The sequence below is a fragment of the Bos mutus genome, chromosome 4 (assembly GCF_027580195.1).
Source record: "Bos mutus isolate GX-2022 chromosome 4, NWIPB_WYAK_1.1, whole genome shotgun sequence".
Classification (NCBI taxonomy): domain Eukaryota; kingdom Metazoa; phylum Chordata; class Mammalia; order Artiodactyla; family Bovidae; genus Bos; species Bos mutus.
In genome coordinates, this window is record NC_091620.1 from 104486187 (window position 1) to 104503634 (window position 17448).

The 17448-nt window shown below is 36.9% G+C and overlaps 1 non-coding gene across 2 annotated transcripts in view; it reads left to right on the plus strand.

The window, feature by feature from the left end:
• LOC102272412 (SEM1 26S proteasome subunit) overlaps window positions 1-17448 on the plus strand; it is a 28106-nt gene that overhangs the window by 1798 nt on the left and 8860 nt on the right. Inside the window, exon 2 of one of the 2 annotated variants that reach the window (XR_011464038.1) lies at window positions 1251-1494. This is a non-coding gene — a transcript (SEM1 26S proteasome subunit). Of the gene's footprint in view, window positions 1-1250; window positions 1495-17448 lie in introns of those variants that run through there. The other variant, XR_011464039.1, reaches the window with a different exon arrangement.

Genomic DNA, 17448 nt, shown 5'->3' on the forward strand with positions numbered 1-17448 from the left:
AACTTAATTTGAAGACAGCTAATGTTTTCAGTAATCAATACAAATAAAAACAGTATTATAAGAACCTATTAAAAAATTTACATCGAAGTCCCCAAATTCTGGTCCAAATTTGTGCTCTTATTTCACTGCTCCATTGTCTGTATGTGCACACATTCTGTTCATTTCTCAATTTTATTTTAAAATAAAGATTCAAATGTATTACATTTCACTATGATTTACCTGTTTACATGTCTCTGAGTGGAATATGAACTCCTTGAAGGAAGGCCTCTATGTTTGATTTTCAGCACACTGCCTGGTACATCATGTAAAATAATGTTGAATGAAGGAATGTGACTTAAATACATAACAATACATCAAAACCTACAATAATACCCAATTATTAATAGGGTATTATAAAACAACTCCTCTATACTACTACCTGTGTTAGTTGCTTAGTTACATCCACTCTTTGCAACCTCATGGACTGTATAGCCCACAGGCTCCTCTGTCCATAGAATTCTCCAGGCAAGAATACTGCAATGGGTAGTTACTCCCTTCTCCAGGGGATCTTCCCAACCCAGGGATAGAACCCAAGTCTAATGCATTGCAGGCAGATTCTTTACCGTCTGAGCCACCAGAGAAGCCCAACATTGTATACTACATATACACATATCATCTAAAGTTTTATGTAGTTCACTACTATATTTAAAATAATACTCCATATTTGAAAAATTAAAAACGACATATTTAGAACAGCATAAAATGTCACATGTATAGTTTTACACAGTATTCTAATACCTTGTAAATTAGTTACTACATACACATATACACAGCACACTGTTTAGCAGGGTATTTACCATAGCTTAAGCACAAGACAGAAGAAAACTGAACAGTGAAAAAGCTTGGAGATTAAAGTCAGGCAAACAAACTTGTTTAGCACTACCTGAGTGATGCAGGCTGTTCTTTCTGAATCTGAATTTTCTGTGATGTGGAGACTTTTAATTTCATGGTTAGGGAACTGGTTTAAGGGTGGAGTTAATCTAATTTAAGAACCTGCACTTGGCTGGCCGACCTTTGACGAACTTTAGCCGATACTTCATCCCTCAGCCTACACCAAGTAATGGTGTTTATTTTTTCCACACATTATGAGTCTTTTCCAGTCAGGGAAACCTACCCTGTTTCTCAATTTGTCAAGTCAGGGAGTCCGGGTAAAATAGTAAAGGCACAAAACAATCCATCTTTCTAACTCTGAATAACTGCTAAACCCGCAGGAAGCGCTGGGCGGACCTCCAGTATCCCAGCATTCCTTGCGCTACCCGGTTGCTCTTCTCCCGTATCTCTATGGTAGAGTCAGCAACGGCGGAGGTCGCTGCGGTGAGGAAGAACGAGGGCTCGAACTTTCTTACTGGCCTGAGAGCTTTAGGGCTCCTGGGGTCACGATGTCAGAGAAAAAACAGCCGGTAGACTTGGGTCTCCTGGAGGAGGACGACGAGTTCGAGGAGTTCCCTGCGGAAGGTAGGCCGCGGCCCCTGGGCCTCGTGGACCGTGACTCAGGCCTCCGAGTGGAGGCGGTGCGAGTAGAAGGGCCCGGCCGGGGGGCGCCGGTGGGAAGTGAGGACCGTGCTGTTGGGACTCGAGGCTCTCTGCTCGCTCGACCCTTCACGGCTGGCTTCGGGGCGGAGTGTCACGGTGGGATTCACCTCAGCAGTGAGGCTGAATGTTCTGTTTCCTCACTGGGAGGAGCCACGGTGGTTCCCCAGCCCAAATCCGGGGTGGTGTGTCCTATTACGCTTCAGCTCGGTTACCCGCCACCTAGTTCGTATCTGCATAATCTCTTTTCCCTTTATTTATTGTTGTCGTTACTGTTGTTATTTGTTTTAGCAGTCTTCCTTTGCCTTGAACCCTTCCAGAGTTAAATTGTTCCTAGTTAGACCAGTGCTGCTTACTTTCAGGATTTCACACATGAAGCCTGTTGAGTAGAATGGGAGGATTAGGTGTCGATGCTTAATACCCGTTATTGCCTTTCTCTTGTTCCTCATTCATTTTTGATCACTTAAAGTTTTAGGATTTATAAAATCCTAAGACGTCTGCATTTTTGTTAGCTTCTTGGTTGCCAAGAGGAACTTTAGTTATCTCATTGTAGGTAATAGCAAATAGGTAACAGTGATTGAGTGGTTGCTTGTCTTGAGTGTTTTGCTTGTATTAACTTGATTCATTTTCACAAGTCTAGTAAGTAGTAACTGGCATTAACATTTTTCAGATAAACAAACAGAAGCTTAGAAAAGTTAAGAAACGTGCCCAGTGTTGCATAACTGGCTCGAAAAAATGGACAGGTGGTTCAGTTGACACTAGCACTCCTTAACTCTTTAGCCGTATTGCTTCTGTTTGTTAGATCGTTGTTGCCAGTTAGATTTCCAAAATTAATTGGGTTTTATGGACTAATTGTTATGCATAGGGTAAATATTTGTCTCCTAATGACAGGAGTGGCTTTTCTGAAAGTGGTAGAGAATTGGGGTTGATGTTGAACAAATCTGTTAAACAGTTATTGCGTCACCAAAATCTTCCCAAGTTGTACTACTGTGCCTAAAACCACATAGCTGTAGCATTTGTTATTTTAATTTATAGTGTATTCTGTTTAGTGGAAGACGACATTAGAGCACATACTACACAAACTCATAAACTAACTCAAAAGTACATTTATTTTCAGTTCTGGGATTCATTTTGTATTGTGTTTTGTTTTGGTAGTGGATTTATCTGTCCAGACATATTTTCTTGATCTCACTTTCAGGTTGGTTCATAATCCTTAACTGTCAGCTGCCTAGTAGAAAATTGGCTTATTGAGATTAGTATCTGCTTATAACTCAAACTTAATATTTGATATAGTTAGCATTTATTCCAGAGAAGGCAATGGCACCCCACTCCAGTACTCTTGCCTGGAAAATCCCATGGACAGAGGAGCCTGGTGGGCTGCAGTCCATGGGGTCCCTAAGAGTCGGACACGACTGAGCGACTTCCCTTTCACTTTTCACTTTCATGCATTGGAGAAGGAAATGGCAACCCACTCCAGTGTTCTTGCCTGGAGAATCCCAGGGACGGGGGAGCCTGGCGGGCTGCCGTCTATGGGGTCGCACAGAGTCGGACACGACTGAAGTGACTTAGCAGTAGCAGCAGCATTTATTCATTGTTTATCAGATACAAGATACAATATTAGGCACTTTATCTACATTTTATACTCTAATTTTCACAACTCTAAGGAAACTGAGGCTCAGAGATTGTAAAAATGTGTCATTAAGCGGTCGTCGGCATCTGAAAGGTCTTTGAGTCCCCAACCCAAGCAAAGTTCAGCCTAAATCCCTAACGTTTAGCAAAGTGCCTGGGACATGGTAGATGGTCAGTAAATGCTTGTTGAATGAATGAACCTATGTTTAGTACTTGAGAATTGACTGCTTAAAAAGTATGGTGGCTCAGATGGTAAAGCATCTGCCTACAATGTGGGAGACCTGGGTTTGATGCCTGAGTGGGGAAGATTCCCTGGAGAAGGAAATGGCAAACCACTCTAGTACTCTTGCCTGGAAAATTCCGTGGACAGAGGAGCCTGGTAGGCTACAGTCCATGGGGTTGCAGAGAGTCAGGCACGACTTCACTTTCACTTTTTCAAAGGTAATTGTGTACCTGATGATACATATGATGTTTCAGCAACTTTGATCAGTTTTTGCAGAATATGTTATTCTTGTACTAAGTTTATGTTGTGAGCATCAATTTATCCAAAATATTGGTAGTTACATATGTTAAAAAAAATCTTATTAAAGTTAAAAGGAAAAGCAAAGAATTTTTTTCCCTCCAAACAGACTGGTTTTCTCTCTCACAATAGACTGGTTTGTTAGCATTAGTAACTCACCATTTATTGGTCACCTAACAGAAAATTTATCATCTTTAGGTTTGAATATGTAGAACTTAATTCATTCAGGAAACTTTCTGTTGAGATTGAGAAATAACATTTGAAATGCCTTTGCACGTTCAGATTTTTGTTTTTTCTCCAGCTTATATTTCAAACAGGTAAAGTCAGAGATGTACTGTTCAAAGCACTACTTTGAAACTGGCCCGTTTTGAATCTTTCAGTATTTCAGTTTTCAGATCAGCTACTAGCGCCCTGAATTACTTTTCAAGTCTTTTCCCTTCTTTGGAGATTCTTTTCCTTGTGATTGTTTTTATGGTAAATATGCCATTGATAAACTTGCTAGCAGATAATGCTTAAAATTGCCTATAATCATCTGTTTGGTTTATAGGAGGTCTTACTTTCAATAGCCTGTTGGGTTCTATGCTCCAGAAAGTGGATGATGTCCATTATCTAGGGTAGCTTTCAGTTAAGAGCCCATTTCATGAAAGCCATTACTGAAATTGTGTATCTTTGGTTTGACTAAAGGATTGTAGGTCTTTTGAGGGTGTTGTTGCTTCATCTCATTCTGGATAAGAATGTGTTTGGTAGGGTGTCAATTCAATCATAAGGAAAGGGAATTTCTGTTTTAGAAAGGAAACTAAAATAAGGTGTTTTCATGGAGACTTCTTTGTTTCTTCTGAATAGGTGCTCTTCAGGGTGAGGTGTAACATGTGATTTTCTGAAGGTGCGAGGGAACCAATGCTCCTTTTTATAATTTAGAATGAAAATAAAAATAATCAAATGAGATCTAATTAAACTGAAAAGCTTCTGCAGCAAAGGAAACCATAAACTAAACAAAAAGATTACAGATGAGAAAATATCTACAAATGAAGGGACACACAAGGGTTTACTCTCCGGACTATTTTAAACTTTAAAACTGTGGATCTGTATTACATTGTTAGTCCTCACGATTCTAATGGTGGATATGTAATCTGGTCATAAACAGGAACTGTTAAAAATCATGTTTAGAATCTTTGTGAGTTCTGCAGCTTCTTGACTATTTAAACTGCTTGAGTATAGGCTTTATTTTATTGGAAGACTTTCCACATTTTGAGAATGATCTTAATAGTTTTGGAGGCTTGGAATGGTTAGAATTTTAGAACTGGAAAGCAACTTAAAGTCAAGAGAAGCTAGCATTTGTCAAGATCTTATAGCTAGGTTAGTAGTAGCAGGGTGGCACCTAAAATCGAACTACTCTGTAATATATTTGAAATTTTAAACATTGCAAATCAGACATAAAAGCTATTAAAATATTTTCATTAATCTCATTTCTCTAACAGAAGTGGTGTGAATAAAAATGGGAAGAGCAAGTGGGCCTTTAAGTTCTTTTATTCGCTTCTTCCTGTGCCAGAATTGAGAGGTTCCCCCCCTTTTTTGAGGGAAAAGAATATTTAAAATGAACCTGATTTTGCCTTCAGAAGCAATGATGTTTACAAGAAAATACTGTTACACTTAGTAGTCTGTAACTTTTCTATAAGTCAGTGGAACTGCTGTACTAGCTGAAGCAGACTGTGTGCTAAATCGATTCAGTAGTGTCTGCCTCTGTGCGACCCTGTGGACTGTAGCCCGCCAGGCTCCTCTGTCCATGGGATTTGCCAGGCAAGAATACTGGAGTGGATTGCCATTTCCGCCTTCAGGGGATCTTCCCAACCCAGGGATTGAACGTGCGTCTGATGGTTCCCTAATGCTAGTATTAGCATTGTGGAATAACTGAGGCACTTTGGCCTGTGCCTAACAAAGTAGGATATCTTATAGTGTGGTTCTTAACCAGGGGAGTATTTTTGGATATCACATTCACTTGTCTAGTGAGAAAGTAAAATAACTGTTAGCATATAGTGGATAAAGATCAAGGATTTTAAATGCCTGCTATGCATAGACCAGTCCTGCTCAAGGAGGAGTTGTCCTATGAAAAATGTCACTGAGAAATATTTATGTGAACATTGGATACCAACTGAGCTAAATTCTCAACAAGAAGGTTCCTTAAAATCTTAAATGTTGCAAGTAGATACAGCTAATCCCATGCCAGATACTATACTAGTCAGTTTACTTAGAACCAGAAGGGCTTTGGTGTAATGGACACATAAATTAAATCACGTTTAAATTAATTGCATGGTAGTAGCAAGAAACGTAGAATTATGTTAACTAAAATCTTTTAAGAAAAAAGATAAATAATAGTGAGGGACTTCCCTGGTGGTCTAGTGGCTAAGACTGAGCTCCCAGTGCAGGGGGTGCGGGTTCCATCACTGGTCAAGAAACTAGATCCTGCATGCCACAACCGAGTTCCCAGTGCTGCAACTAAAGATCCTGCATGCCACAACCAAGATCCGGCGCAGCCAAATAATAATACTAAAAAGAGCGGGCCGTGCCTCAGTCTTATATATATATTTTAAAAATAAATACAATACATGCTAAAGTCCATATGTGATTTCTGTTCATGGTAATCATATGCAAGAAGAAAGTTTTTGAGCCCCAAGATGGAATCTAGGATCAGACTTAGGTTCAGAATCCACCATTCATCAACTTTCAAGGTGTCAACTTGTAGTAGTTACTTAAATTCTTTAAAATATTTTTGCAGCAGAATATATAGGATGATTGTATAAGTAGCTGTTTATTTAAAAGTTAAACCTAAAAAAGGTATAAATTTAAAAGTGAAAGCACTGTTGCTCCTGCTTTCCCCAAAAACAATTCCCATGCTTCAGTATAACCAGTTAAACAGTTCTTTTAATATCCTTCTAGAGTTTATATATGAGATATGTGTGTGTGTGTGTATATTTCCTCACAAAGGACAGTATTTTATATACTGTTTTTCTACTTGCTTTTACGTTTATATCTTGGACATGTGTCACATTAATATAAACATCTATCTCATGCTTTTTAATAGTTGTGTTCTACTAGTCCATTGTATGCACATTAAATAATCTATAAATATTGATATCTAGTGGTTTTAGGTTTTTTTGTTTGCTTGTTTTTATGCTTTGTTTTTTTCTGTTACAGAATATATTGAAGTAAATATTCTTATATTTTTGCTTTTGTTCTTGTAAGATAAATTCTTAGAAGTTGTCAGATCAACTCAAAATTCATTTTTAATTTTGAAATATAATTTTTATTTTAAAAAATTACAAACTTACAGAATAATTGAAAGTATAATACAAACAACTCCCCCCACCCCAGCTACTTGAGAGTAAGTTGCCAACCTGATGTTCATCACCTCTACATATTTTAATGTGTATGTCCTACAAAGACATAACCTCAATACAATATACAAAATTGGAAATTAACACACAGATGTATAACTATCATCTAATCCACAGGTACCTTTCAGATTTCTCCAGTTGTTACAGTAATATTTTGATTAAAATCATGGATTACATTCAGTTGTCTCTTCTGTGTACCTCTTGTCCTCTTCAGTCTACAGCAGGTGTCTCTGTTTGACTTTTATGATTTTGATGCTTTTGAAGATTACAGGCAAGTTATAGTATGTTTCTCAACTTAGGATTGGCTCATATTTCTATATGAGTAGATTGAGGTTCTGTACCTTGGTAGGAGTATCATAGTAGTGATGTTGTGTTTCCACTGCATCCTGTCAGGTGGAACATGATAGTTATTCCAACTAACACGGAATAGTTGGAATAACTATCCAACATGATAGTTATCAGTTGTGTTCTACTAGTTCATTGTATGCACATTAAATATTCTGTAAGTATTTATTGATACCTAGGTAGTTTTAGGTTTTTTGTTTGCTTGTTTTTATGCTTTGTTTTTTCTGTTACAGAATATATTGAGGTGAATATCCTTATATCTTTGCTTTTGTTCTTATTTGTAAGATAAATTCTTAGGATAGTTGGATAGTTATTCCAACTATCATTCCAACTATTAACAATGGAATAAATTAACACTCATTTATTCCATTGTTGATAATCTCTTTATTAAATTAGCATCTGTGATTCTTTTCCATTGTTAGATTACACATTTTCCCTTTGTAATTAATAGGTATTTTACCAAGAGGGACTTTGAACCTATGTAAATATAGTTTTCCACTCATTATCAGACTTTGAGTTTATTCGTTTGTATATTTGTATCAGTACAGATTCATGGATTCTCATTCAGTTGGTTATAATTTGTGGCTATTATTTATTTTGATCTTTAGGTTGTCCCAAATTTGAACATCAGAAATCCCAGCAAGCTGTCTTCTGTGACCTTTTGATGTCATCATCATTCTTTGTGCATTTCATAACATTCTGATACAACAAATTATTTCAAGCTAATCTTATCTTTTCCTGTTCCAGTCCTGGAATCAGCCATTCCTTTAAGCTGCATTCGTTTTGGTGGAGAATACTTGGATGGCAAGGTCTTAACCTCCAGTTGTGCTAATGACTTTTGAGACACTCTCAATGGAAGGAGCTAGGAAATACACAAGTGTGTGTGTGTGTGTGTCTTTGTGTGTGTGTGTATTCTTTTACATCTATTTATGTATGTGCTTATATTAAACCAGAAGTTCAGATAGATATCTCTAGTTTACAGTTCAACACCATAGAGCTCATTCTAGTTTATTCCCTTTCCACATTTGTGACTTTCTTCCCCAATAGTGAGAAACCTGGCTCCTGTTATCATAAATAATTGTCTATTGGGTGATTATCCTTCCTAACCAATGTTTGTTGCCCTCTCCACCCCACAAATCCCCTTGTTATCTCACTTGGGCTTTAACATTGTATGCCAGGCCACTGTCACCTCTCCTTCCTCTAGTCTTAGATGGTTTCTTCACTCTGTCTTGGCTATGACACAGCAACCACACAACACTGCCCCTCCACAGGAATGCACTCCTGGCTCTGCTTGGGCTCTGACACCTTATTCAGAACCAGATACCTTTTGAATTTTGACATAGTCTCAAATTGCCATTTACAAGTGTTTAGGTGCTCAGTCGTTTCCGACTCTTTGCAAAGCCCCATGGACTGTAGCCCACCAGGTTCCTCTGTCCATGCGATTCTCCAGGCAAGAAGACTGGAGTGGATTGCCATTTCCTTCTCCAACTATAGTTCACCTTTTCCCTCAGAAGGTTCCCTACACTCCATATTAAACATTTTAGTCTTTACAAACCTGAGGGATGAAAATGGAATTGCATCATTTTGATTTGGATTTATTTCTTTGAGTGACATTAACTATTGCATTTTTTCTTGAATTGTTACCTTCTTAATCCTCAGTTCCTTCATATAATTTGTGGATAATAATTAGAGACATGTAAGGATTATTTGATTGTGTTAGTCTGTTTGAGCTGCCATAACAAAATACCGTAGCTTGAGTGACTTAATAATAATTAATTTTCCTTCAATTTGGATTGTGAGAGGTCCAAGATTAAGTTCAATACCTGTTCAGTACCTGGCGAGGGTTCTCATCCTGGCTTGCAGATTGTTGCCTTCCTACCATATCCTTACAGGATAGAGAGAGAGCTCTCTGGATTCTCTTCTAATAACACTAATTTCATTATGAGGACTCTACTTTCATGATTTCATACTACCCTCATTACCTTCTAAAGTCCCCATCTCCAAATACCATCACAATGAGAGTGATTAGGGCTTCAACTTATAAATTTCAGGGTTTGACACAAGCATTCAGTCCATAAGAATGATATATTTTATGTACAGCATAGAATTTGGCACACAGTTGGTATTCAGTGAACATTAGTCCCCCCCTTTTTTTCTCCCTCCTAATCTTAAGGATTTGGATTTTTGCATGTTTGGTATTTATTTAATTTGAACCATTTTTGATAAATATTTTGTAATTTTAGATGTATCCAAAATTAAGCTTGTTGAGTTTGTGGGTTATTTGATTATTTTTTAGTATTAAAAACTTACAAATTAAAAAACATTGTCAAAAGTTTTTCCAAAAGTACTTTAAAAATAGTTGGTTATTTACATAAAATATGAAGATATATACTGGCATACATTGTTTTAAGAATGTGTACAGGAGATATAAAGAAATACAGTGGAATGAAAAAACCCCAAATCAAGATACTGGTGCTTGCCAGAGCTTTGTGAGAGGTGTGACTCAGGATATTAAACAGTAAAACTACTTGGAAAAACTATTTGCTTATTTATTTAACTTAGTGGAATGAAGAAGTATTAAGCAGTTGTGATTTAAATAGTGTTCAGCGTTACGTAGTAATGTTTTTAAGCATAATCCATTGAAAGATGTGATGAACAGTGAAAATGAGGGAAAAATAGAAGTTTCAAAAACTATACTTATACTCTTCTGTAGTATTAAAAATTCACCAAATACTTTTTTTTTTTTCCAATTTTCTGTTCTATTATTGATGTAATGCTTGGTAGAAATAGTATTATCTTTATTCTGGACCCATTTTCTCTCTTTTACCTCAATCACCCCTTAAGTTTCCTTGCAGTGGTTAGCATGTAATAAATAACTTACTAATTGGATATATGTTTGTAGAGTGTTTCCTATAAATCTGGCACTGAAAGGTGCAGAATGAGAATGATTCTAGCTGCCATTTATCAGTACAAAGTGCTTTAAATAGTCTTGTGTAATCCTCATAGCAGCCTAATGACAGTTTTATAATTGGGGTTCAGCAAAATAACTTAACCAAGGACAAAGTTAACTAGAAGCTGCATTGAGTCAAATTTGACTCTTCAGGTAGATATTTGCCTTTGAATTTAGTGATATAAATGTCAGTGGAGATACGGATCAGTAAGTTTTCATGCCAGGCTTGCGCTTTTTAGTATTTTGCAGGTGCTTATCCTTTGGGGAGGGCTCCAAGCCTTTCTCTCCCTACCTCCAATTAAACCAGAACACCTTTGCTTTTGACTGTGTTTATCTGTTGGGTTTCTGGGTAAGATTTTGCTTGGTTTCCTACCAGTGGAAGGGCAATTACTGGTGGTGTGGGATTAAGCCGTTGATAGTAAAGTGCAGCAGCAGTTTAAAAGAAGGGAAATTATTTCCAGTTGTGTACCATGTGAGGCAGTAACATTTGAACAGAGCTTTCAAAATGTAGAAATGTAGGAAAGGGATTTCCAGAAAAAAAGAGGAGTACATACTTGGAGGTATAAAATCAGTGTGTACGTGTGTTTTATTTGACTGTGAAATAGTTGCACACACAGGTAGTTTGGGGCCTAATCGTGGAAAGCTTTAAGCCACATGACCAGTTTGGACCTGATCCTTAGGTAGATGAGAAGGGGGGGGATTGTTTGTTTGATATGTGTAAGTTTCCTTAGGCAATAGGCAGTTTAGGAAAAATTAACCCAGCAGAATTAATTTGAAAGGATAGAAAGAAAGAGTCAGGGAAGCTAATTAGCAAATTGTTCAAATAGCTTAGTTAGGACTAAGGGCCTGTAGTAGGTTGTTATTAGGAAAGAATGATTCAGAAATAGCAAGGAAGCTTCGGCAACTAGTTTGATACAGAGTGTGGGAATAGGAAAAATCAGGGATTGTGATTTTACACTTCCATGACTAGTGGAAAGACCGATGGTGGAAAAGATAAGAATAGTTAATGGCTTTGGGGAATTTTATAGAATTCAAGAGAACTAAAGCACTAATCAACAAAGGATCAAAGTCAGTGTGTTTGTAGTGGAATCTGATACACACACACACACACACACACAACATATATTGTTGTTGTTCAGTTGCTAAGTTATGTCTGACTCTTTGTGATCTCATGAACTGCAGCACACCAGGCTTCCCCGTCCCAGTGTTTGCTCAAACTCACATCCATTGAGTTGGTGATGCCATCCAACCTTCTCATCCTCTGTTGCCCGCTTCTCTTCCTGCCCTCAATCTTGCCCAGCATCAGGGTCTTTTTCCAGTGAGTTGGCTCTTCACATCAGGTGGCCAAAGTATTGGAACTTCAGCAACAGTCCTTCCAATGAATGTTCAGGGTTGATTTCTTTTAGGATTGACTGACTTGAACTCCTTGCTCTGAGGGACCCTCAAGAGTCTTCTGGAGCTCCATAATTCAAAAGCATCAGTTCTTCGGTACTTAGCCTTCTTTATGGTCTAATTCACACATCCGTACATGACTACTGGAAAAACCATAGCTTTGACTGTATGTACCATTCTTGGCAAAGTGATGTCTCTGCTTTTTAATATACTGTCTAGGTTTGTTATAGCTTTTCTTCCAAGGAGCAAGTGTCTTTTAATTTCATGACTGCAGTCACAGTCCACAATCATTTTGGAGCCCAAGAAAATAGTCTGTCACTGTTTTCATTTTTTCCCCATGTATTTGCCATGAAGTGATGGGACTAGATGCCATGATCTTAGTTTTTTGAATGTTGAGTTTTAAGCCAGGTATGTTTAATTAGTGATGAAAGGAATTATGTTTGAACTTCCTTTTTAAAAAAATGTAAGAAAAATTACAAAGAAAGGCAATGCCAAAGAATGCTCAAACTACCAGACAATTGCACTCATCTTACATGCTAGTAAACTAATGCTCAAAATTCTCCAAGCCAGGCTTCAGCAATATGTGAACCGTGAACTTCCTGATGTTCAAGCTGGTTTTAGAAAAGGCAGAGGAACCAGAGATCAAATTGCAAACATCCGCTGGATCATAGAAAAAGCAAGAGAGTTCCAGAAAAGCATCTATTTCTGCTTTATTGACTATGCCAAAGCCTTTGACTGTGTGGATCACAAGAAACTGTGGAAAATTCTGAAAGAGATGGGAATACCAGACCACCTGATCTGCCTCTTGAGAAATTTGTATGCAGGTCAGGAAGCAACAGTTAGAACTGGACATGGAACAACAGACTGGTTCCAAATAGGAAAAGGAGTTCATCAAGGCTGTATATTGTCACCCTGTTTATTTAACTTATATGCAGAGTACATCATGAGAAACGCTGGACTGGAAGAAACACAAACTGGAATCGAGATTGCTGGGAGAAATATCAATAACCTCAGATATGCAGATGACACCACCCTTATGGCAGAAAGTGAAGAGGAACTCAAAAGCCTCTTGATGAAAGTGAAAGAGGAGAGTGAAAAAGTTGGCTTAAAGCTCAACATTCAGAAAACGAAGATTATGGCATCTGGTCCCACCACTTCATGGGAAATAGATGGAGAAACAGTGCAAACAGTGTCAGACTTTATTTTTCTGGGCTCCAAAATCACTGCAGATGGTGACTGCAGCCATGAAATTAAAAGACGCTTACTCCTTGGAAGAAAAGTTATGACCAACCTAGATAGCATATTCAAAAGCAGAGACATTATTTTGCCAACAAAGGTTCATCTAGTCAAGGCTATGGTTTTTCCTGTGGTCATGTATGGATGTGAGAGTTGGACTGTGAAGAAGGCTGAGCGCCGAAGAATTGATGCTTTTGAACTGTGGTGTTGGAGAAGACTCTTGAGAGTCCCTTGGACTGCAAGGAGATCAGCCCTGGGATTTCTTTGGAAGGAATGATGCTAAAGCTGAAACTCCAGTACTTTGGCCACCTCATGCCAAGAGTTGACTCATTGGAAAAGACCCTGATGCTGGGAGGGATTGGGGGCAGGAGGAGAAGGGGACGACAGAGGATGAGATGGCTGGATGGCATCATTGACTTGATGGACATGAGTCTGAGTGAACTCCGGGAGTTGGTGATGGACAGGGAGGCCTGGCATGCTGCAATTCATGGGGTCGCAAAGAGTCGGACACGGCTGAGTGACTGATCTGATCTGATGTAAGTTATCTTGGGCCTCTGTTTCAGATTCTGAACCACAAACAACTGAAAACTCACCAGTAGTCTGGTAGCAACATCGTTTAAGACTTTGTTGTTTGCTCTGAAGTTCTCCACTGAAATTTTTGATCCTTGTTGGAGAAAATTTAGATATAGTACAATGGTGCTATGCTGGCGGTGATTTCCTAGCTACTGGGTATGGAGATGTTTTTGTACCATGATAACCTACAGAAATGAAATTTTATTAAAAAAAAGTGTGATATGTTTTATGCAACTTAAGCAGGAACATGTATAAATTTATCTCAGAATGACTAGATATAGTGTGGCTTTATTATCATATTTATGACTGTAATGATGCTATTTGCAACTATTGCTGTCTCACCTATGGTGGTGAATGTACAATTTAAAACTTTTTTGAACTTTCCTTTGTTTCTTTTATATTTTTCTTCTTGTAATGTTCTGTATATACATGCACATTTTTTATTTGAAGGAACTTTGTTGGAGATTAGTTTGTTTATATTCAGAGTAGTTTTACTGTTAAGGAATGATGAGAGTTTGATGCTCCTGAAAATCGCTGTAAAATAGAACATTTGCAACCCTATTTGGTATAAATAGAATTTCCTCTTTACTTTTCTCCCAAGTGATATACTTCATACTTTCAAGAAATTTCAGAATGTATGTTGGAGAGTGGGGAGAGTAAATACTTTTAAAAACATTGAGAGAAAAACTTTTTCACACTTAAATGTCAAGGTAATACTTAGATGAAGTATTGGGATCTTTGATAACTCTGATTTTTGAAATTTAAAGCTAGTCAAAGATATAATTCTCACTGGCAACTGTGAACAAAGCCAAATTTGGGGCAAAGTCTCAAATAATTAAGGATTGCTAGAAACTTATGTATTAGGCATCTGTTATTGGTTATTTCCAATTCTGACTTCTTAAAATATGGTAATTTTTTTTACCAGTACACATCTGGAGGTCTGCACACTGAAGTAAACACAGCTGTGGTTATTTAAATGATTAATCACAACCTTGGCAGTGCATTTAGTGTTGAAGATACAGTGTGTACTTTATAGTCATCTGTGTATTGAAGGAGGGCATTAGACATAAATCAGATACCCTTGATTTTTATTATTTTTCCCTTTTTTAAAAAAAAAGTATTTGTGAGTTTAATGCTTTAAAAGTAATTAAGATTGCGTGGTTATCAATGCAGTGTTATAATGGAAAAGTAAACACAGTTCAGAGATTTTTTGCAAGAGAAGTCTGCCAAATTCAGAGATTAATCAATCACGTTTTCATGTTGCATACTCATTTAGTTGTATTTACATATATTGTAGTTTATATATATTGTGACATGTATTGTATGGAGGACTTAAAAGAGTTGGAAATAAATTTGGGGATATTATACCCTATTTAAACTTTTTATGTAATATAGTTCATTCAGTACATTCCTAGATAATAAAGAAAATCTTTATTTACAGTTTTCGTTTAAAATAGTTTATAGATTCTGATTTGTTTTTGTATGCTCCCTAGTGTCAGACATAATTATAAAGTACTATATAATAATACCTAAGAAATATAGAGCTATTGTCATGAGTCTTTGTGTGTGTGTGTGTTCTACCTAAAATCTTGATCGCAATACTGTTTTTTCTCCATTTGTGAGCCAGTTTCTTTTTCTTGGGACTTTATTTCTACTTTCTTTTCCTTTTCTTGCCATTAAAGTTAAATGAAAGAGTTGTTAACAGAGAAAGAGATGTGTGACTCTTATGCTAAATAATCATCAGAATTCAACTTGATAAAGTGAAAATTGTGCTAGTCTTAAAATTTTTAAAAAGACACTGTTCAGGGACTTCCCTGGCAGTCCAGTATTTTAGACTCCACGCTTCCACTGCAGAGAGTGTTGATTTGATCCCTGGTCAGGAAACAGATTCCTGCATGCTGCAGTGACGCCCTCCCCCCAAAAAAGATAGTGTTCAAACTAATATTTCCCATATTATTAGTATGTGAAAGAGTTAAGAATTGGACCTCCTACAAAATAAGTTATTGAATCTTTTATGTTTCTTATTCTAGATTGCTTCTTATCTGAAGCAATAAAGTACAAATTAACAGTTTTTTTAAATCTCTTAAGGTTAAAAGAATTAAAGCCATCTTGAAGATAATTTAGTGACACAAGTAATAACAATATTAAAATCAGTGTTTTATTTTTTATTTATTTTTTTGGCCACACCTCACAGCTTGTGGAATCCTAGTTCCCCAACCAGGGATTGAACCCAGCCTTTGGCAATGAAAGCATGGAGTCCTAACCACTGGACTTTCAGGGAATTCCCTGAAATCAACACTTTAAATCAAATCATAATTAGATTAAAAGTTCCTGTGGGCCCTGTATTTTAATTGTTCTCGAAAGGGTAAACTTACAAGATTAAGAGAGAAATGTGAAATAAATGTTCTTGTTATATTTCTGACCTGAATCTTTTGATATATAATCATTTTCTTAAAATTTTAGGAAACTGGTTAGTTAGAAGTGGTTCAGGCAGATGTGAGGTTTGGTGTCTTAGAACCTTAAAGATCAGTTGTGACTTGAGCCTATGTCATCTCTTTTACTCAAGATCATGTATTATATTCTAATTAATGTATTTATGTATCAAATTAATCAAATCATAATATACTCAACTTATTTTTTGGAGCATTAAACTCTATTAGATATCTTTATAAAGATTCTTTAAAATATTAGTAAAATAGATGCTTCTTTTAACAATTCCTATTTCTAGGCTTAACTCAAATATGTTTAAAATCTGGAATTTGAGGTCATGAAATAATGTTAGAAAAAAGTTAGTGAATATTTTCTTGTAAAATAGTCTCTTTCTCTCTCTCTTTTTGTTTTTTTTTTTGGTAGTAGTAATGGTGGTGGTTTCCAAAGAGCGGTATGCTATATAGTGATCTCTAAGGCTTTCTCTGTTTCCAAAATTCTGCAATTTTAAATAATCTTCAGTCATTTTATAAAAATTTGAGGTATAAAGCCAAATTTTGCTACATTGATTTAATAAAATGATTTTGTATGGATTTTTTATACTGGAAGGTGTTAGTGAAATTAAATCAAGAAACAAAAAATCCTAAGCTGTCTATTAGTACTATTAGATAGCTCAGAGCTATAGGTTATAGGAAGACTGGAGGGGATGAGGATGAATAACATTTTATAGTTGTTATTCACTTGCTATAAAAGGGATTTTGGTGTTTTTTAGTTGCCAAGTCATGTATGACTCTTCATGACCCCATGGACTGCAGCATGCCAGGCTTCCCTGTCCATCACCAACTCCTGGAGGTGGCTCAACCTGATGTCCATCGAGTCAGTGATTCCATCCAGCCATCTCATCCTCTGTAGTCCCCTTCTCCTCCTGCCTTTAATCTTTCCCAGCATCAGGGTCTTTTCCAGTGAGTCAGTTCTTCACATCAGGTGGCCAAATTATTGGAGCTTCAGCATCAGTCCTTCCAATGAATATTCAGGGTTGATTTCTTTAGGAATGACTGGTTTGAACTCCTTGCAGTCCAAGGGACTCTCAAGAGTCTTCTCCAGCACCACAGTTCAAAAGCATCAATACTTCAGCGGTCTGCCTTCTTTATGGTCCAGATCTCATATCCATACATGACTCCTGGAAAGACCAAAGCCTTGACTAGATGGACCTTTGTTGGCAAAGTGATGTCTTTGCTTTTTAACACACTTGTCTAGGTTTGTGATAAAAGAGATAATGGATTGCATTTTTCCATTATAAGTTCAACATTCAAGAATTTGAATTTCTGTGATTTGAAGTCCCTTATTGAATTTTAATTAAAAGATAAAATCATGAGGTTGACTTTTGGTGATTTAGTTTTAGAGAAATATATCTA